At 40.6% G+C, this 22445-nt stretch overlaps 1 protein-coding gene across 10 annotated transcripts in view; it reads left to right on the top strand.

The window, feature by feature from the left end:
* MBNL2 (muscleblind like splicing regulator 2) overlaps positions 1-22445 on the top strand; it is a 111663-nt gene that overhangs the window by 9830 nt on the left and 79388 nt on the right. For 7 of the 10 annotated variants that reach the window (XM_009467044.2, XM_009467045.2, XM_087756727.1 and 4 more), the window contains exon 1: positions 6833-7067. The exons of 2 other annotated variants lie outside the window; for them this stretch is intronic. The gene's annotated coding sequence lies outside the window, so the exon portion shown is untranslated. Of the gene's footprint in view, positions 1-2476; positions 2695-6832; positions 7068-22445 lie in introns of those variants that run through there. One more of the 10 variants, XM_087756724.1, reaches the window with a different exon arrangement.

Genomic DNA, 22445 nt, shown 5'->3' with positions numbered 1-22445 from the left:
GTGAGAAAACAATAAGATAATTTTAATGAAATAGAAAGAGTGAGCAGAATTATTTTTGTGCTAATTGAAGATGGGAAAACTAAAAATGTGGCTTAGTTTCAGTGGCATCTTTTTCCATTTGGGTTTATAAGGGAGTAATAAAATAGAGCTTTTGGATTTGAAGGATAATTAGAGAGTCCTCATTACATCACTGGTCAGAAGATTTATTATTTGCAGCCATTGCTTGAATTATATGCAGGATCTGGGATCCATTAGAGGCTGATAACTGAAGCTTCAGAGAAGATAAAAAAGATATTTGGTTTACCTGCAGAAACGTAATCTTCTCTCAGGTAGTTACATGAAGTATTATTTTTGGTAGTTCAGGAACCTTTTAGAGGACAAATCTTGCTCCTGTGTCTTCCCAGTAGGTTGGCTGTTACGGGAAGCCAGCAAATTCTCAGGATAAGGGGCAGAAGTTTAGTATATGCATCCTCCACCTATGCTCCCTGAAACACAACAGGGTTTTCCTATGCCCACGTGACTTTGTGGATGAGGTTAGTAGGTTCTCTGACACGGTGATTTATCAAATGGTTTCCTCCTGTTGTGGGTTTAAATAGGAGCTGCTCCAAATCTGAAGCCAGAACAATAGCTATGGAGGAAATTAGTCATGGAGGGATCTGAGGAGGAAGGAGCATGTTTTTATCAGCAATGGAAGAACTTCCCAATACACAGGGGTGTTGCTAAAGATAATTTAGGCATTAGTGAGTAGTGGCAGTTTATACCTTCTCATTGTTTCCAGCTGGGTATTAAAGACTAAAGGGTACAATGCTTGCTTTCTTCTTAATTTGACACATTTGGAAAGTATTCTTCATAACCACGTGGATTCAAAATACATTTTTATGAAGACTTAAGCATTTGGTGTTTATTTCAGCTGGAATGAGAGGCTTGGGAGACTTCCATCAGATAATTCCCTGGTTATGGTGGATGCTGTACAAAATAGGGGCACATGAAGTCAGTTAGCAGAAAGAAGGATTTATCTTGAATTTATCATAAATTCATATATCATATATGTTGCTGGCTTAAATAGTGCTTGTGCTTTTACCCTGTGATTCCTTGTGATTCATAAAATATCTATTCTGAGTAGGGTTCAGCAGTTGAAGATAAAGGATTTCTGTTTTGTATGTAACCCTTTTACATTCTGCTAGAAGAGTTGGGAAGATCTATTCTGATATGTATTGAGGAAATGATTTACATTTTTGGACGGGAAGAGGTACCTAAATATATGGCATCTAAAATGACACTAGACCATTTTATATCTGGGACATCTGCACAGGGCTGGCAGATACAAGCCAGGACATACCAGTAACCTAGTCTTTCCAGCAGTGGCCACTGGAGGCCAACAGGAATTCCCTGGAGCATCTAAGAAGGCACTAGATGTCTGGTTTGGATGACTAAAATTTAAATGTTAATGTCTTAATACTTCTGTGATTTGGTATTTCAGATCAGCAAACTGGAAACAGCTTTTTTTTTTCAGCTGTCATGAAGAAAAATAGAATCGCTTTCCTGGAAAAACTTTTGCATAAGTCTGCATTCTAAGAGTAAGGCAATGTAGGTGGTTTGCCAATTTATTTTACCTAGCTTATTATTTTGCCAGTTTATATTACCTAGTTGATATAGACAGAGTCAGCAAGATATTGGTTGTTTTACCAGCCTTCCCTCCCCGCAGAAATGCCCCCCTCCAAAACCGAAAAGAAAATCAAGAGGAGGATCCCAGTCCAACTCCTCTTAGGTTAATTTGGTGTCAATCAGTTGTTCAGAGGAAGAAAGCATGAGTGAGTGCAAGGATTGATGTTCAGTCGGGGGGAAAAAAAAACCCTGGAACATGTTCAGCATAGCTTAGAGAACAAGCTTATGTAGCTTATATAGCAACATAGCTGGAACATGCTTATGGCAAGCTGAGGATTTACACCAAAGCTGTAACTGTACATTGTCAAAATACAGGTGTTCTTTAGCTATATGTTAATGTCTTTAGTTATCTTAAATGAATTTGAAAATCAAAAGTGCTATCCCGTGCATGTAACTTAAGCCTCTAAACATTTATGTTCCTGATAAAGCTGCTTCTGTACTAATATTTCACCTCACGTTTAAGGAAGGACATGGTAGAAGGAGATTAAGGGTGACCATCTCAGGTAGCCAATAGAGAAACACAGATGCTTTTAGGATATGAGAGAATCTCTTAGAATAGCTACTTTGGGATAGGATGAATCACAGCCCACAAATGCCTATTTCTCTTCAGTGACTATAAAGAGAGAGGGGGAGTAGAGTGACTCAGTGAGATGTGGTTGTTTATATTTGGTCAAATATATTTCAAGCTAAGTGCACAGGGCTACAATCCAGAGGCAGCTCAGCTCTCCATGGCACCCGGGATATGTCTCTCAAACATTCAGCTACAAAGCCTGGTTGGAGTGTGCTGCAGCTCTCCTCTGGCTGGTGCCTTCATCACCCTTCCCAACTGGAACCACCCTGTGAAGGAACGGTGCGCGCGTACTCAGTTTTCCTCCTGATGGGGAATTGGTGTCATCCCAGAATAAAGTCAGGATGCAGACTGAACCTGTGTGTTTGGATCTCACAATTTAGACATGGCTTAAATTCCTTGTGCAACCAGCGGAAGGAGACAGGGGATTTGGAAGGCCTCCGGGAGCCACCTTAATTTTGGTAAGACTGAATCCTAACATGTAACTTGAATATATGCTTCTGTGGTGTGTTTTCATTTCATATTTCTCTCAGCATATATATATGATGAAAATAGAATAGTCTGTTTTCATGTCTGTGCACAATCAATCTCCAGTTTTCCTAGGTTAGGGAGATGTTGGGATGTCTGGGTGCTAGGAAGTTAAAACAATTGAAATCCTGAACTTAAAGTTCTTCTGATAAGCATGTTATTAAAAGCAGATTTAGACCTAGTAGTGTCCTTTCAGAACAGCATACCTGCTTCCAGTTAGTAACTTGAATTTTGGCATTACTCTTTATTTTTGTAACTTATAATGATTTCTACCATCACTTCATCCCCAATAGAGAGACCAAGAGAGCGTGTGAGGTATTTTGCAAAGGCTGGCATCAGTGGTATTATGCATGAACAGGTCTAGGTGCCCAGTTTTAAAATCCTGGCAGCTGCCTTGACTTTTCTTTATGCTGTCATTCAGACCATAGCTACCAAGGTTGAATTTTGCTGGCAGTAGCAGTTGTGGGAAGTTACTAAGGGAAGAGTCTATTACTGACACAAGAAATAGTTTTGCAGTTCTCCTTGCCATTGCTGAACTTACCAAAATGTCACTGTTACCATAGGTCATCTATGCAAGGCTCAAAATCATTCTGCTGTACTGAATGTCACATAACTTGCTTGGTGTCTTCGATGTTAGTGTTAGATATATTCCACGCTTCTTGCAAAACTCCCTTTATATTGAGAAGTTTTGTTGTTTTGGGGATTAGACCTAATCGCTATGATTCAAGAGTAAAGAAAGAAAAACAACTGTGTGGGTTCTGCATGTTCCAGTTCTCCTCCTCTTTACTACTTCCAAAATAGTCCACTTTTCTGCAGAAGTTGCATGTACACCCTTCAGAAAATTGTGTGTAATAGTCACCTTTAGCAGCATTTTTCCCTTGATTCGTTAATTACAGGAGCATGTCAAGCAGAGCAGATGGCATTTTCTGAGTTGGGAATGTACCTTTATTTGTTATTCTTCATTGTGTTCAACATCTGAATTTCTCAGCTTCTCTAAGATAATGTCATCTTGCAATTAAATATATAATACAATTTTATAAATTGGCCTGAAAATTGAAATCCTGTCCTTTGTAACTGATGTGAAAAATGAATGGGCGCATGGGCACATCTCAATTTGAGGTCAGTCACTTTGGAACTCCTCTCTTCTCAATGTACAGAGCAGGTATTTTTAAAAATCTCTTTTTCTTCAGTCCATGAACTCGTGCCTTATTTGCTGTGCACTACTCAAGCGCCATTTTTGAGAAAGATCATACATTTTCTCTTGAGCTTTTTGATGGGGCCTAACCAAAGGGTTCACAAATGTGACGTGATTTATTTTCAGCACGCCCTGTTGAGTTGAGGGGCTTCTGATCTTTTGGCAAGGGAGGAACTAAAATGTAATAACCCACATGAGGAGCTGGGTGGGTGCATGGCTGCTAGTTTTGCATTCATGATTCGAGAGTCCTGGGAATGATATCTGGGAGGACCTCAACCCCGTTTGACTGCAGTTGAAGCTCTGCAGTGGTCAAAGACTGGTGTAGGTGCTGTGAAGCAGTGGTGCTGAAATAGGGTCGTGCAGGCAGTGCTGAACCCTCGCCTTTTGAGGGGTTGTCTTAGTGACTTGTCTTGGGATTGTGGGTTTTGGTTTTTTTTGTTTTTTGTTTTTTTTTTTTTTGAGGTAACTTGCAAGTTTCCTCCCTCTTACGGCCGTATGAACGTGCATGTAGTCTGTGGGGAGGGCGGCTGGCTCCTGTTGACTGGTGGTGCCTGTGCTGCTTACTCTCCCCAGCTCCTCATCCAGCGTCGGCACCATCTTCTTCCTTGTTGTAACCTTCTGCTTAACCAACCAGACCCAGGATTTCCAGACTCTGGCTCTTGCATCTCATCCTTCCTTTCCCTCTCATTGCTGTCTGTCCCTCTTCTGCCCAGCTTCGTGTCACATTTTGGTCCACCCGACCTTTCTCACACCCCCTCTGCAGTGCACTCTGGAGGGCCTGTCTCCTGCACGTCCGTGGGGCACCAGCCGAAGGGTCATGAAAGCAACAGGCAAGGTTGTCTTCCTGCTGTCAGCTCCAATGTCTGGTCTCTGGCAGATGGGAGCAGCAGTTACAGGGGAAATCCTGCTAATCTCCTGTAACTTGAGCCCATTACATGCTCAGTCGCACTGTGGGGCTGGTGCCTTTCCAGCCACATACTGACGGACGGCTGGAGGAGGCGGTGGACACTTACTGCAGAACATTTTCTGAGGCTTTCACTGTAGAGATTGGGGGGGTGTTAAAAAGATGGTGTCTATCAGCCGAATTTTAGCAGGTTTTAAAGCTTTGTCAAATAGGAAAATATTTTTGTAAGTATAGTAAAAAAAGGTAGCCTTTACTTAACAAGAAAACAACCAAAAAAGCAAGGGATCAGCACTCTGCCAAATTGCAAGACTGCCCCGACATGGACAGGGGAGCCAGAGTTCCCCCGCAAGTGAGTTACAAGGGTGGCAGAGCAACATGTTTTTGTCTAGGCTATCTCAGAAATGGGCAAACTGTGTTTTGGCAGAAAAGTAAATAAATCCTGCAGCAGATGTCCAGCATGGAAAATTTTTAACACAGGCAGCTCGAGTTTGGCAAAGTCAAAAGAATGTGGAAAATACTGACAAGATGCACCAGGCCATCTTAATAACAGATGGAGTTACCACCCCTGTCCCCGGGGTCTCCCGAGACCCACCAGAATCAACTATTTGGGTTTTTTTGGGGGTTTGTTTTGTTTTGTTTTGTTTTTTTAAATAGGGCAGAATAGAGCAGAGTGGAGGGGGTGATTGAGCAAAGAGCGAGGGCTGGCTGGCAGAAGCCTCCTTGGCAGGAGCGCATTTCAGCTGCGCCAGGGAGGGGAGGGTTTTCACAAATTGGGTGGGAGATGGCGGAGCCCAAAGGAGAGGTTTTTTTGCTTGCGCGACAGAGGAATAATGGATTTTTGGGAAGCCGCGTTTATAATATGCAAAACAGTCCATAGGAAACAATGGGGCCTTGGGACAGAGCTGCCAGTGAATGCGTGCTTTGTTTTCCTCTTGTCTATTCATATTTCTAAACTTTTAGTGGAATTTTAAACACATTTTACACATTTTTTTATGTAATGGCTTGAACTGCATACACTGCTGTCTAAAGCAGTATTGCACTGCAATCTTTATCCCTTTCTGGATGAAGACTGACTTTCAGCTTAAGCTCCTTTTTGTATTTTTCTTAATTGCAACTCTTGTTCAATAATCCTTGGCTGCTTTGTTCTCTTGTTTTAAAACTTCAGCAAAATTTGTGGGAAAACGGATGGACAGCAGACCTTGTGTACCAAGCATATTGAGCTGCCCACAGTTTGACTTGAAAATGGCAACTGGTATCATAGTCCTTATGCCAGGACCTTGATACAAGTGAACATCAGTTGTAAGCTAATCACACAAAGCGCAGTTTAGATGCTGCTGATGTGATTTGTCTGCCAAGGATATTAAAACACCATCATACAGATTATGTTTTCATTGAGAAGCATCCCATACCTGCAGTCCCTAACAACTGGTCTCAAATATTCGGAAAGATGTTATGCGTGTATTGCTGTTAAATGCAAACACTGCACAGTAAGATTATGCAGTATTAAAATGAGAATATTACTGCCTGAATCGGAGTGTCTTTCATCTGCATGTTAACCAAACAATCTATCTTTTATTTTTATGATGTACAGCTCACCTTTACAACCAAGACAGCATCATTGCAGTTCTGCAGTTTTGGAAACGTTTGTGCAAGCATTTACGATTAGCAAAACCTTCGAAAATCCTTGTGCAAGAAATGGTGTAGCTGCTGTTGCAGTGGAGGGGAAGGGAGTTGTTTGCTTTTGCTGTGTATGTTATTTCACGGCCTTACCTCGCCAGTAAAACTCCTTCCCTGCACGAGGGAAATTCCTGCTTCATCGGTATGGATGCATTGTTTTTACACATTGGAAGTGCTGTGTTGCCGTGTCAATCATCCCGTTCGGATCAGTTTAAGAGCAGTCGGGCTGACGAAGCTGGGTGTGATTGGCTGCCATATGCTGGGAGGGCTCTGGGAGAAGGAAGGGCTGCAGTCTTTCAGCAACAGAGTTTAGGCTGTGTCTTTGCTTCATCATCTGAGGAAAAATCCCCAGATAAGCCACAAGGCTTTCTGAGCGCGCAAAAAAAGAAAAAAAAAAAAAATTTACAGGCTGCTCATTGTTTCATGTGAAAATTGCTTACCATGATGCGATGGGAAAGATACGGCTGTTTGTTTATATCGGATGTTCCTGTTCACATTGGGAATGTGCCGACTAGACAGGGCTAAACAAGGTAGGAGGGTCGTTGTCTTTTATTGAATGTTTAAAGAGTTTGCTGCAGTATGCTGCATGCTGTATGTGTTGCTTGGGGGAGTCGGGGAAACAACGTTTCTCCGGTGAATATATTCTATTTGGGTGCAATAGGTGGATTTTATGGTAACTTGTTTTCAAAGGGAATTAATTTCCCATGTAAATAGCTCTCTTCGGAAATAGAACGTGAGTATACGCATATTAAAATAACGCAAGTAAAAAAAGAAATAGGTCAGTGTGTTTCAGAAGTGCTGTTACCCTAATTGGATTTTTAGCTGGGCTGTCGTCTGGTAGTGCTTCCTAGCTTTAAGAAAGAGAAGGAGTCAACCTGGAAATCTGTGAAGTTTATAGCAGATACGCTTGAAGATTTCGGTGAATTAGACTGGCTGATCTAAATAATTCCCTATCGGAGGCTTTAACTAAAGCTAAGACTGCCCGTCTTAGACGTGTAGGAGCCATATGACGAGATGACAATATTTTACCCCGTTATAAAAGTATGGGTGTTTCTGGCTGCACCGTTGATTCCTTGTGCTCTTGAAGGCAAGCTGGGAGAGTTTTTCGTATTGTAGTTTAGCTGAGCGTTTCCCCTGCCCTTTCCAGGTCTTTGTCTCACCAGCAAAACAGAACCTGTACACGAAAACAAGGAAAACGAGGTTAATAATACGTGCTGCAATTATCTGATCTTTATACATTTTTAATGAGAGAACACACAGCTAGCAGAATAATTTAATGAGCAGGCTGGCTTTTAGAGCAATGATTTCACTGTCCTGAGGCACATCAACTTTCTTGCTGAGGAGGAGCCTCAGGAAGGAGTGGAGATGATTTATGTTAAATGCTCTGGAGAGAAGGAAAAAGGGTTATTTAGGCAGAAATCTATAAAATTCTGAAAGAATAGAGGAGTTATTAATTATTATTATTTATGAGATTGGAAGCAAACTTTACCGTCATATTGCGGGAGGGGTCTGAAGACATTGCCTCATCCTGTGACGTGCTGAAGCCTGTTCCAACTTTTTTTAGACTGCCATATGCATTGGTGGTGCTCAGTGCCTTTCAGGATCCCGCCCAGTTAACGACCTGAATTAACATGCTGTCTTCAGGTGCCTTAATAGCAGCATCGTTTGTATGTACAGTATATAATATAGCTTTTTCTTTTTTTTTCCAACGTTAACAGTTGGTGAAACAGCAAGAAAATGTTATCATCTTGTTTCTCCTGTAATAGCCATGAACATTGTGTATAAGTATTTGTATTGAAATAGGATGTCAATAGAAAAATTAAGTGTATGAGCTGAGGAAGGCTAAAGATTAATTTCTTAAGGAAGAAGTTAAGTGAAAGAACCTTTTACTGCCTAGAAAAGCTTTCAGTGGTGTAATTTTGGGGAAAGTTTCAAGATTTTTTTTTTTTTATCCTAGGAACAAGTTACACTAGTTTTAGTATTGCATAAAACAGGCCCTTCTAGACCAACTGTCCACCCCCCCACCCTTTTCCAAGGAGAAGTACAGGACACGGGCTCCAAACTCCCGATGTCGCCTCCCAGCTCCTCCCGGCTGCCTCTGCTCAGAGGAGGTTTCAGATTCAGCTTCCCCCTTCCCTGGCTGAATACTTGCTGAAGACCTGCAGCTAGGTTGTTGGCACATCTTCAGTTCATGAAGCGGTTATTTTTCAATGCTACACTCTTCTAAGTAAGATCAACCTCGCATCTTTTGAGAATTTCAAACTCTGCTAACAAGTGAAACACATGTCAGGGTATAGAGCATCATTATTAAAAATCCGTGGGCTATGGATATGTATATTTAACTATCACTATTGATGTTTAGATGTGTTGTTTTTGTGCAGAGTGTGTCAAGCATGTGAGGCAAAGATTGATAATTAGAAGAAAGTCAAATAATCTTTTTCAGCTATAAAATGTGAGCTGAATTTTAAATTTTTGCAAATACCGTTTTCATGCAGAGAAAACGTCTCAGTCTTGTGTTTTGAGACTGTCTCTTACTTTCAGATAATTTAAGTGGCTGTTTTTTATACCTTGGAGATTGCAACGTATAGAATTATCCTCCTTATGCCTGGCTGCCACAGTGAAAATTTGCATTCATCACTCAATCAAATAGTTTGTATCAAACTATTGACAGACAATCAAGTGACAAAAGGATTTAAAAAATATTTTCTGCTCAAGGTGTATATATACTACTACTATACAGATAGGTAAGTGGGCTTTTGTCTTGGAGGGTAGAGGTGGTAGTAAATGTTCTGTATTTACATTCGTTATGTAAATAGTTGGTAACAAAAGTATTTTGGAGCAGATTCTGGTACCTCTTTTCATTTAGTACTATCTTTTCTGCTTAATTGCTCTGTGGATTTCATCAGAGCTATTAGTGCAGCGATGTCTTACTGTGCACAGTCTGTCTGTTTTCAAGGAATAATTACTCTGTTTGGAATTAGTTTCTTCATTTTCCTAAGGTAGGATTTTCTAATGAGTTACAGGTCCTGAAGTACAGTATTTGACTGTACAGTGTTTGTAAAGTCAAACCAAGTTCTTCATTTGTAAGCGTACATTTTATAGAAATCTAAGATAATAGTGTGCTACAGATGTGGTTTTTCTGAGCAAGAAAAATAGCTTTTAATGTTATGTGGGATTTCAGGCACTCAGGTCTGGTAACTCTTCTCTGTTGTGAATGAATGTTCCTCTCTGTTGCTCACAAGTATGTCAGGAATAGTTGGCACTGTGTTTATTTGTAAAAAGCTCTGTAAAATGTTCCATTTTTATAGTACTGAGAGATGAGAAAAAGAGTGTTCAAATGAAATTCTTCATTAATGATTTCACATACAGTTTTAATCTTCTAAATCATTAGTTAGACACATGGCTAAGATTTAAATTTCACATAATAGCTATTAGTGATACCTTGTTTTCTAATGTTACTAGAAATTTCGGACTTGGAGGATTTTTTTTCTCCTTCAGGGAGGAATCACTTTTTTTTAAAACCCCAATGATTTTTTCCCTTTTTTGTGAATACGGCTGTTACAAAATTGTAGCAAAAGAGAATAAAATCACTTGCTTTAGAATTTGTTAGTATTTATTTTCTTTTTAAAACCATTTTCCAGCCTTTGATTGTGAAGCTCATTTTGATATGTTACGTTTAATACAATGTGTTATGTTTAATACAATTTTTTATGGTTAACTAGTGTGAACCAGTGCTATGTAACTGGTCTGTAAACAGGCTGAAATTATAGCCTGAGGAAAATGAAATGCATTTCAAGAGGGTGTCAGTGTCGAAAACTAGTTCAAATAACAGTAGTATTAACTGCTTGACTAATTAAACTAATCTTCTTATACATTATTAGCAAATGCAGTGACAGTTGTTGGTTATTGATATACGGAGTCCAAAGTCTTTTAGAAACAAACTTCTTGGCTCTATTTGGGGTAGAGGGTGCATAAGGAGAAAAAAATCATGCAGCCCCTTTCTAGAGTCTGCCAACTTCTTAATCTCCCCGATTTTTTTTTTTTTTTTAATTATTCTGTTCTTAATGAGGTGTTTAAACACCGAGCTCTCCCTCTGACAATGCTGGTGATGTAAAGTTCTTAGTTCAGTGTTTTGGGCATGCTAAAAAAGGAAAACTTTGGGACTGTGAAAATTGAGGAGCGTACCCAACAGGAGATTAAATGCAAAATCCTTATAACTAGCACAAAGAAATACTAATTATGTAGGGGACTCATTGTGCTACTGATGATTACTAAAGCTGTTGAGAACTGCCAGTGTGCCGCTTGCCGCTTCTGCAGAAGACCTGTAGGATTCCTGGAGCCGTCAGTCTGGCCTGGTGGGTTTGTGATTTGCAAGTTAGAAGAGCTCAGCTGTAAACACGAGGGATAAACACACATGTTCACACTCTCTTCACCCCCCTCCCCTACCCCCAGCCCTATTTTTATACCTAGGTGTATGTCCGCAAATCCATACGCACGTATGTAACATACACACACACTCATAACAATACCATTTTTCATTTTTGTGACTTCTGCAATGCAAAACCAATAGCTAATAAAGACAGTAGGAGGGATTTAGTGGTACAGTTATTGCGTAAAGAAATGGGTCAAGAAATAGGAAAAGATGGTTCATATCAGAGTCTATTTTTTTTTTTCTATTTTAGATCAATAATTTTTTAGCAGTTTCTGGGCAGATGATGAACAGTGTTTCAGGAAGGTCTGGGTGTCGCACATTGCTGAACTCATAAATAGAGACAAGGTCGGTCTGGAGGTTCATATGCTGTACAATCATCTCTCCTGCAGAGAGTACAGCGCCTCTGACAATAGGCAGAATTAGAGAATACAGGTAAGGAAAAATACAGAAATGTTTTCCCTCTGTAGTTTTATGAAAGGAAACTAGGACTCGGTTAGAAATGCCTCCCCCCCCCCCCCCCCCCCCCGTGAATTCTGAATGCAACTTTTCAGTATTTTTGTTGTGTGTGATCACTTTTAAGAGATAGGCCTAGAATTTTTTTAATTTTTTTTTTAACCCTCTAGCATTCTCTCCTATCCAGGCTGAATACTTTTTTTTTTCCCCCTGGGTTTCTAAGGATTTTTTTTTTTTAAATGCTCTGTTGTATATGTTTCGGGTATACCAAATGGCTCAGCCTGCCCCCCCGCGCCCCCCCTGTCCCCCCAGTTTCCTGAATCTGGCATGATTTTTGCACTTCATAGGTATTATGGGCAGTGTACTGAACTTAGTCTAAAACTAACCTTAAATTGCAAAGTGGCAAGATTTCTGTTTATTTTCAAGCGCTCAGAAGGATGATTTTCAATGCTGTGTTTCAGCGCGTTGGGTTTATGCCTTAATGCTCTCCTCTGGCAGCTCTCTGGGGGAGTCTCCTCCTGACATCGAGGTGGGGGAAGCGGCTGCTTTGTAGGATATCAAAGCTTAGTTTTAGCCCATTTTAATCTCTTTTTGGATACTCCTTCCCCCTTCTCAGGTGGTCTGTGGTGCTGTTAGCAGCAGCTATATGCATACTGCAGCCCTACAGCTGCACTGGTTTGTCAGCAAACACCTCTGGCTGTGCCTCTGGTGGGACGGGGAAGCCCGTTGCTGGCGGGAGCGTACCTCTGCGCCCAGTTAATGATTCAGGACTTCAGCACTGCCTTGCTTTTATTTATTTAAAAGGCTGTGATAACTCGTACAAGATTTCCCTGACGGCTGTGTTCACTCGTGGCACAGCATCCCCAGCTATGGCCTCTTACTGCTGCGAGGGGAGCAGCACTGGCTTTCCCACCTTCATCTCCTTGCCCTGCAGCCCAAAAGTGGTGGGGCCTGGGCACCTCCTCCGGCTGGTGAGAGGCTTTTGCGGAGGAGGACGCCGGTGTGTGGGCTGCTGGTGCTAGGGATTGCAGTGCTGCAGTCCTTATTGGCATGCTGAACATGCGCCGGCAGCACGGCGCGCCGCTGTCCTGGAGCTCTAGCGCTTGTGGTTAAAAACTTTTCTCTTCGTGTGTTGTTTTTTGTTTTTTTTTTTTTTTTTTTTTTTTTTTTTTTTACAGTTCGCTGGTGTATTTTAGTCCCCCTCTGCTAATCCTAGGACACACTTTGGGGCTGGATTGCTTTATTGCCATAATTTTAAGGGGGTGGGGGTGAAGCCTAAGATTTTCTTTGCCACAGTGGGGAAGGGATGAAAGGCGTTGAAAGTGGCTGCACTGATGTGTTTATAAAGCCAGTGCTCTTTTTTTTGGCTTTTTTTTTTTTTTTTTAAGACCTCTTTTAGTCCTCGTGACTTTGTGCAGTGAGGCCACTTTCAAAGGCGTTGGTATCCACAGTAGCAGCTCTTTGAAGTGGAAATGCCAACAGGGGACAAGCTGGTGACTTAATCCTTGGTGTAAAAGGTCCTAAGTGGTAAGAATTCACAACGTCTCCATCTCAAGGGGGGAAGCTGGAGAGCAATACCTCGAACTAAATCCATCTCCTGGACCTGAACCTCACCCGTGGAGCTGGAAGTGGTTGGACACTTCTGTAGGATGTGAGGGATCTCCCTCCTCTCTTTTTCTGGTTTCCCTCTTTCTTTCTGTTTCCCCCTTCTCTCCCAAGTCTCTTGAGGAGCAGGACACAACCACTGAAGGGCAAGGGAGTGAGGCCTGAGAACAAACACGTGTTTCTGCGAGGTTTTTTTGCCTTCCTAAGTTACTAAGTCATCCCTCTGGAGTGCAGAGCAGGTGGCACAGTCACTCGTGTGATCTGCCGGTCCTTGTGGGCATGTGTCTGTCTGGTTAGGTCAGTGGCTTCGTGGTGGCCCCAGGAGATAAAACTGTGCCTTCACATTCTGAATAGTCCTTTGGAGGTGCTCGTCTCCCCTTTGGCATGAGGACAATGAAGGAGATTGTGGTTTTTGGTCGCCAGTGATACATTTGAGTGCCTGAAGATAGGTGGAACGAGTCTGCCATCTCCAAAATCTGTTTGTTTGAAATAGGAGATGAAAGTGTTGAGTTTCTCATGGAAGGGCTTGAGGATCAGTGTGTCCCTATGGGTCCGTAGCCAGCCCTGGCTGCAGGACTAGGCTGCTTGTAAGGAGCTGCTGTCCTGAGGCGGAGAAGGCAAAAGGGTAAGCTGAGGACAGGAGTACATGCCTTCACTGGCACATGACTCTGGCCATTAATCGCCAGGGGTGAGAGACTTTCTGAGGAGGACTTTCCTTCTCAACCACTGAATTTAGTAGCCATTGGTGATTCTGATGACTATTTAAATAATCTGATTTTTCAGGTTCAAAAGTTATTTTAAACTTGTTCATATTTTTGACATTCAGTACATCACCTGCCATTTAACTTCACGCTTTAGCTGTTTGCTATATGCAAAGACAACATATGTCTGTTGTATGGCTTCCTGACGGGTAATTCACTGACTGTCCCCGGCCTCCTGGTCAAAATTTAGTGGTCCTCATCATCAGTCTGTATGAATGTCATATTCTTTCTATTGTCAAAAGCCTTGCCGTTGCCTCTTTGTATAGGTGAGCCTTTCTGTAGCACTGATGGTGCCGTTGCTGTTCTCCCTCTCTTTTCTAGCTCTGCAGTAATTTCTTTGAAATGGGGGGCATCTAACTTGATTTATCACTCAGGAGTTACGTGCTCCATGACTATATGTAGTGGCGTAATTCCTTTCTGTTTTCCTTTGATATTGCCAAATGTTCTGCTTGCTTTATACTCCATCAACTGCTGAATATTTTGCTGAAGTTTTCATTGAATTGCCTGTAATGTCCACAAGATCCTTCCTCTGTAGGAGTGTCTTGTTTGAACCTAGTGTTTTGTGTGTACTGTTTATTATTTTTGTTTTTTCCCCTCATCTGCATTATTTTGCCTATCTTTATGTTACACTCTTACGTCATTTTATCACCCAGTGTACTCATGATAATGAGATCCTTTTGTAACTCTTCACAGTTGGCTTCAGGTATGACTTTGCAAAAATTTTATGTTAACTGCAAACTATCTTTTCTTGTTTATGGTTATGTTGCAAAGCAGAGGAGGACAACTCTGTGGGTAAACTTCATTATGAAAATTGCAGCAGATTATTAGAAGTAAAAGCATGATATTTAACCATGTGAGTTTGTTGGGTTTGGGGGCTTTTGTAGAATTTGTTGACCCTGAACTTCTGCTCTGACTTCAGTCTTTATGCCATCTGCAAATGCTTAGCACTTTTAGCTACCCTTTTAAATTAAATTTCTTTTAATATCCATAAGAGTCACGTCATCATGAGAACTAGGTCCCACAAAAATCATCAGCTTACAAAAGTGAGATGTTTAATTTGCTTTTATTTTGCTTAATTTTGAGCTTTTAGGATTTGTATTTTATAGCTCTTCTCTACAGTTGTCAGAATTGTACTCTTCAATAAAAATTGACAGTTCCTTGTAAACGTACTTGTAGGTGATAAGGCTTTATGAAATGCACTTGATGTTTTCAGGCTTCCAGTGAAATGGGTGAGAGGTGCCATGGTAGGATTGTGTAGTGGGTCCTTTAACTTGAGGATTCGTGTTGTACGAATCAGTATAGATGTGGGTTTTTTTTCTTAGAAATCAAATTAAAACGGACTTAGTAGCAATGGTCTGCTTTGGTAAAGATAACCACCTGTATCTCAACCCTCTTGGCCTCCAAACACCAAAATGTTAGCAAACTTCACTTAGGGGAAAGGTAAATGTGATGGTGTTCATCTTTTGAAGTGCTTCACTGCAAGGTCAAAATGATTGCCCTGAAATAGGACTTTAGAAACAGTGGGCAAGTGTCTACTTTTCTGATTTAAAAATGCTAAACTTTATTTGTCTGCCTGTGTTGACTCCAGTGCTGCAGTTATGAAATTTAGATTGCATTGCGCCTTGTGCATCAGCAGGATTTTCCTGGCGGACCTTCCTCATCTGGTGAATGTTTGGCCATAATGAAGCCAGAAAAAATCTGGAACCTGAAATTGTGGGTTTCCATCCAACTTTACAGAACCATAATAATTAAATTAAAACAAAACAAAACACCTTCTTAATATCTAAATTGAGTGAACTTTGTTCCTAAAAGCATAGAAGTAGAATGCCACTGTATCTTTTTAGTCTCTCCCTTTTCTTTCTTTTCAGAGTATAATAGTGCTTTTTTTTGGTAGCGGACAGGCAGTTCTGTTCAGTTACTGTAAAGTGGTACCATGGTTACTACTATTTCAGATGATGGGGAGAGGGATAAACGTGGAGAAGGGCCTTTCAAGTAGGTTTTCAAGATTTCTGGAGTCTATGCATTGTAATAAAGTGGGTATCTCTGTGAAAGCCAAATAATGGTAATGTATACTTTGCAGCCCATAAAGTTGCAGAGGATTGCTGGAGGGCATAATTTTGACTGAGAAAGAGTTGCTTAATTTGTCTGGGGTTTTCTTCTGGTCTGGTTTGATTTTTGTCTCACCTGCTTTGTCCTGGAAATACTCTATGAAATGGAAAGAAGTTCTATCAAGCGTCAGGCGCCAGTGTGTGTACATAGGCTAGAGGTTAGAAGATATAAAATCTCTAATTCGCAAGCTAAGCAAATATTGCATTAAAATGAGGCACATTCAACACAGAATGTTCAACACTGTTAAGTCATTTTTGCAAAGCTGTTTTTTGGAATAGAAATATGTGTAAGCATAACAGCAGCAGTCCACTTCTTATGTTTATAAATGGGCAATTTTTTATCTCTGAATATTGTTATTGATGTTTATTTGACCAAATCCAAAATATTTTTTGTGCTATTTATTGACTTTGTAACACAGAAAATTTGACGTTATCTTTCAAAAACAGTGCTGTCTATCAAGTTGAGATTTATGCAGGGTTAAAGGAAGTTTTTGAATTACAGTTTAACACAGAAGTTGTGCAAGGCAATACAAATCGTACAGTGCAAAATGAAATGTGGCTTTCAATACCCATTTGGGACTAAGCTTGGAGTACAACAAACGAATTAAACCTTTGAAAAGGACAAAACTGTTGAGACTTATTTTAACCAGTCCAAATTTTCCACTGCAATGTGAGCAGAAAACTCTCTCTTGCCAAAATCCAGTTTGCTTGTACTCCATGTCATGAGCATATCCATCCATTTGGGAGCACTGGTAAAGACCAGGCTGTGTTTAACAGTACTGCTGTCCCCAGCAGGAGGGAGAAATCTCTGCAGTTACAGGTAAGCAGAGATAGTAGAAAAAGGCCTGGAAAAGTGCTCTGTCAAAACATTTCTGGGAAATGTACTCAGTTTTCACTGAAAAAAATATTGCAATTCTTCGTGTCAAAGGATGAAAGAACTCTTTTTCAACTTTCCTATTGAAACACAATTTACTATGTATTCGTGAATAAATGTGTGCTTATCCATGATAATATTTAAGTTATGATAAAATGATTCAACCATATGAAAATACAGTGTTGAAGTGGAATTGTTTCAGTATTGCTAAAATACTTCTACTTCTCCCCCCCAATATTTTCATCTTTCAGTCTGAGTACAGTTTTCAGCAAGACGTAATGAGAGTAGGAAGGACTTTTTCCTATTCTTCTCTTTCCGTATTAAATAGCTGAGTGAAAATAGAGAGGGATTGTCATTTAAATATTGAGGAAATTTTTTTTATTTAAGACAGGGACATGCCTGGATCTGGGACCTAGGAGTACTGGACTAACACTGCCTAACCAGTCAGTATTGCTGCCTGAATCCGTTCCCTTTTCAACTTTTAAGCTAACAGAAATGAAAAGGAAGAGTCTGTACATTAAAGTTGCTTTTACAAGAAACTAGCAGGTTTTTTTCTTTCATTCCAGAAATCTGAATGTAGTTTATATCCACTTTTACTGTTGCAGACAACTGAACTATGCACATGGCAGAAAAATGAGTATGAACTCATCCGATGTCCTTACTGTAGACTAATAAACTTTCTGAGTTTGTTCCTGTGCATCCTCTCTGTCCGTTGTTCGAAGTACTTTGTCTCCTGTTACTTATTAAAAAAAAAAAAAAAAGTCTATTTTCTAAAATGAAACTGGGTTAAAAAGTAACTTTCTTCAAGTGGCAATGGGTGGTGAACTTTTTGGACCAAGGCAGACGTGTTGCACAAATTAAAACAACAGATCGATATGACCCATTTTTATTGGGTCAGTGCTGCTTAATCGGCGCTCAAGCGAAAAGGAAGGTCAGTAGCAGTAGTGCACACCAAACCCAAAATTCATCGTCCTAGAGGTCAGAAAAAAAAAAGTGTTTGCTCTGCTAGGCAGTATCCGCAGACAGTTACTGTGCGCTCCTTCCAGTTGTAACTCCATTATTTGCCTCAGGATTAAATAGGGGTTTTCAAGATTTCAGGAGAACAGAAATTCACCAGAACTTGCAAGTACTCTGGGAAAAGCTCTTCTTTGTTTCTCTACCACCAGTTGCAAAAACAATTTTGGAGGAATAGCATTCTCTTTCTGAACTCATGATACCTATTTGACAACAGAATAGTGGTTCACTAAATGCAAATTTATTTTATTCCAGGGAGAACAAATTTCCATTTTTATGTATTCTCAAACACAACACAGGTAGCGTCTGAGGTTTTAAGTGTTTGTTTGGTTTTGCTGTTTGTTGGGGGGTTTTTTTTTGTGAGTGTGTGTTTGTGTGTACAAATAAATGGCGTGAATTTTGAAAGGAAAGTCTTTTACTGTCATCTTCACATTGAGCTTGATTAGATATTTTCTTTATTCGCCTTGGAGGACCCAAGATAATCAGACAGGAAGCAATCTTTCTGTTCAAAACACAAAAAGGCAACCGACCTTCAGCAGAGACCAATAACCTAGTGAATACCACTTTTTTTTTTTTTTCTTCTCCAGGGCTGTGCCAAAAAAAACGCATTACTGGTTTCCCCTTGACTGGGAAGGGTCTTTGAAACATGGCTTTTAGTGGAAGATTTCAGCTTCTGGCATATAAAATATTGCTGTGTGAATGTTAGCGTAAAAACATTATTAAAAAAATTATATAAGATTGCCTTTGAAGGTACTTGATAACAATCTGCTATTCCATAGGTGACTTTAAAGTTAGGTTACTGGTCTGTCTTTTTAACTGCTGTAAGATATAAAGTATTCTGACATAGACGCTTAATCTGGCTTTGCAGTATGTCCCGTGAGATACGTAAGAAGTAAAGCACTTGCATATGTTCTGCTTCATGAGGATTTCTTTAATTTTGGAAGTAAATAAAACTGTAGTTGCATGTTACATGCATACTACTAATAGAGAGAGAAAGGGGAATTGAATCCTTGTGATAAAATGGATGCTGATGAAGGCTTGCTTGGGCAACCCTCTGAGAAGTAAAGACACTATTGAGGTTTTTTCTTTTCCCTATTGGAGGCACTTTCCCACTGTGATGAATTGCTGTTTCCAAAATGCGTTTGAGATGGTTGTGAAATGCTCTGGGTCTGGCAGAACACGATCGGAGTGCCTCGCTGGGGTTCCTTTGAGCACGCTCTCGGGTGTTCCTCCTGCTCCGTTGGATCGCTCAGAAAGCGTTGCTTCTGGGAACGCTCCTAGGCGATGCAGCTTGGGGTGCAGAAGAAGGGATCTTGGTGCTTCTTCCCCTTCTGGTAGGTTTTAAAAGAGCTATTCTCCAAGCTCCACTTTGACTGGAAGGAAAAGGCACGTTCTCTCTTCTAGTTCAACCCATTCAGGGGTAATAAAAAGACAGTAACAACACAGATTTACTTAAGGGGTTTTGTAATCAGTCATCTTGCTTCCCAGCTCCATTTGCTGTTTTCAGATTTTTGTAAATCTCCAAAGTCCTGAATGGTTTCCTTCCATATCCATGCTCCTCTCCTGAGAGTCCAAGCTTTTGTCAACAATTGTGAAAACCAGTCAGGGTCCCTCTTGGTATCCTACTTCCTACACACGTGATGATGAAAGACGCTTCTGACAGAGCAGCGTTCAAAAAGGGAGTGGGCAAAGCCATGGAAGAAAAATCCAGTGAGACCTATTAAATACAGACATCAGTTACGGGTTGCTGGGAGAAGATTCATGGAAATTATCACGCTCTGCCTGCCCTGGTTTGGCACTCTTATGTAGACAACTGATATTGGCTGCAGTTGGAGACTGGACATTGGGCGAGATGGACTTTTTGGCTGACCTGCTAAAGTCATCCTTGTGTACTTCGGTATCTTGGTCTCAGGTAAAATGCAGATGGAGAAAACAGCACAGAAATGCAGGTATTTTATTTCAGAACAGTGATGCTGCTTGGATTTTGTGCAGGGAATCTGTTCAGCAGAATGGGTTTAGCACTTAAGAGGCGGTCGGAGTTAATAGCATTAGGTAGTGCTCTTGCTGCCCTCGCCTCTGGAGCTTTGTTTGGATGTGCCATGCAACTTCCCTGAGCTGGGTAATTTGTGGGAGTATATTATTAATAATGCTATTGGCAGTCTTAAACATATTTTCAGCTTGCGAGTTCAACATATCTTAATTTACATGGAGTCCTTGGTTTATTCAGACCTATCCTTGTCTTTCAGTGTAAAGGGATGCTGTTTGTCACATAAACAAATACCTCGCTAAGAGTTCTGCCTTCTGGGCTTAGTGTGAAATTGGAGTAGAGAAAATAGAAAATTGTCAACAGCCTGAGCTCTTTTAAATTGCGCTCCTGTGTAACAGCATGTTATCGGTCCTTTGGCAGGTGAGAACAGTCATTTGATCACATGCTCCCTCTATGCCAGTCTATAAAAATTTCACAGTACTTAAGCACACTTTTCTATAAATATTTTTACAGTCCTAAAAAAAACCAAAAACCAAAAAACAATGCACGTCTGCAACTGGGTGTGAGTAGAAGCTCCTAATGCACTGGGGTACCTTTCCCTGGGGAATTGGGTTTGATTAATAGCTGTTACGTGGTGCACTCTGCCAAAAGCAAAACATTTGTGTCCACAAGAGGCCAAGTGATAACGTCATTGCTGCCGGGGATGATTAACTCTGCTCACAGAGGCACAGAAACAGAAATTGCTTTCGTCCTCTTGTCAAGGTGGGAGCAGAATTTTGTGTATGAAATTCATACTGCTAGAGGATAAAATCAGGTTTCTTTGGACTTAGAAACAAGAAATGTTTAAATTACAGACTGTGAGAGAAGGCACAGACCAAGAGAGGAGGAGAAGGTTCAGTGGATGAAAGTCATTGCCAAAAAAAAAAAAAAAGTTTGCTAGAAGAAGAAAAACTGTTTTTTGCAATTGCATTTTAACTGAAGCATAATGAGCATTAGTCTTATCAGCATGGCTTCAAAGCACTTTGATGTTAGAAAATACTCTTGTGGGCTCCAGTCGTCTACTGACTTAAAGTTCAGGAGAAATATTTCATGGTCCATTAGCAAAGAAGTACAGTGGATCGCTGAAAAGGTCCCGGGCTGTGCCTCTTGTTTCGCAGTTGGCGGTACCCCTTCCTCCTCACCTGCTTCCCCGGGGACAAAGGACATTAGTGTTATGATATTCTAAAGCCAGCTTCAAAGTCAACCGGCAGGTTTTAATAGGAAGCTCGTTGACATACTGTAAATAGTGTGGGACATACTAAAAAGCCTGAATCTGGCACATTGGTGATCTTGACAAGGAGAATATGGCTCATTTAGCAAAACTGATACTTGGAGGTCATGCTCAGTTTAAATAAGACAGACCGGCATTTTCTGACCTGTCCCTGGACTTCTGTTGGCTTAACTAAAATAGTTAGCATCAACTCTGGGTAACGTGTCCATCTGAATTACAACTGACAAGCGTTCATCTCTGGTTGTATAACAGGCAAAGGAAGATGTTGCAATAGTTATCTCCAAGTCAAGCAAATAAAATAAATAATGGTTCTTTTGTAAGTCAGGATACTTTTGACTTCAGCAGAGTTCAGGTCGTATTAATACAGGACCAGGGATTAGAATTTTAGTATTTTTGGCTTCTGGCCACTAGGTCAAACTAGTGGGCTGCTTCTCTGATAGGGCAGTTCTGACTTCTTCCTCATTTAAGCAATACTGGTTTGCTCAATGCAAAATGGAAACTGCTTAACATCTTAACAAAGTGGAAAAAACCCTCAAAATGAGTAAACAAATGTGCACAAGTTTCATTTGAAATTTATGGAAGAAAATGCATTTGTCACTTTCTGCTGTAATTGAATGTTTTTTCTTAAAAATGTTATGGTGGCGGAAGGGTTTCCATTCTTATTTGCCATCAAAGAATGGATGATGTTTCATGGAAGTCTGTCTTGTTTTCTCTTGTTTCTTGAATATAGGGAATATTATTTTTGTGACTGCACAACAGTTTGGAAAAGAGCCAGATGCCTGATTCTGGTTTTAATGCTGTAATTTTACTGAACTGCGCAAAGACATTACTAAACTGTACTGATATATTGTCCAGTCTTACTAGATACTCTAATATTAGTCTACATATCACAAGTATGAATGAGATGTTAGAAATTGGTTCAAGAGAAGAATACGAAGCTGGCATAGTAGTCAGTGATGAATGATACCTCTCTGCTATCGCATCATTTTCTGATCCTGTTTCCTAATGTGGTGGGCTGGTGGAGTGAGAAAAGCCCATCCGCTACATGAAGATCTCTTGCATGTTCTCTCTTTCAGAATGTAATTTATTTAAATGTAATTAACAAGCGTACCAACTGTCATATTATTTATCTGTAAAATGACTTTTTTTTTTTTTTTTTCATTCACGTTAGGATCTTTTGACATACGATCCTCTCTGTATTGGTTAGCGGAGGATTTTGCACGGTGAGGCTTAAATTAGCGTGCAATGACTAAGAGTCAGCCTTGCTTTCCAGGGACAGGGAGCATGTCCGGTGGGATACAGCGTCATAATTACAGGAGCCTGCACCGCGGAGCCAGACCTGCCGCAGGTGGGGCGCAAGGGAGGGAGCGGGGCCGCAGCCGGTGCTGTCGTGCCCCGTTACGC

The sequence above is a fragment of the Nipponia nippon genome, unplaced genomic scaffold (assembly GCF_047370975.1).
Source record: "Nipponia nippon isolate SJK-2023a ecotype South Korea unplaced genomic scaffold, ASM4737097v1 scaffold_2, whole genome shotgun sequence".
Classification (NCBI taxonomy): Eukaryota; Metazoa; Chordata; class Aves; order Pelecaniformes; family Threskiornithidae; genus Nipponia; species Nipponia nippon.
Note: the sequence above shows the minus strand (reverse complement) of the source record. Positions and strands in the feature narration are given on the sequence as shown.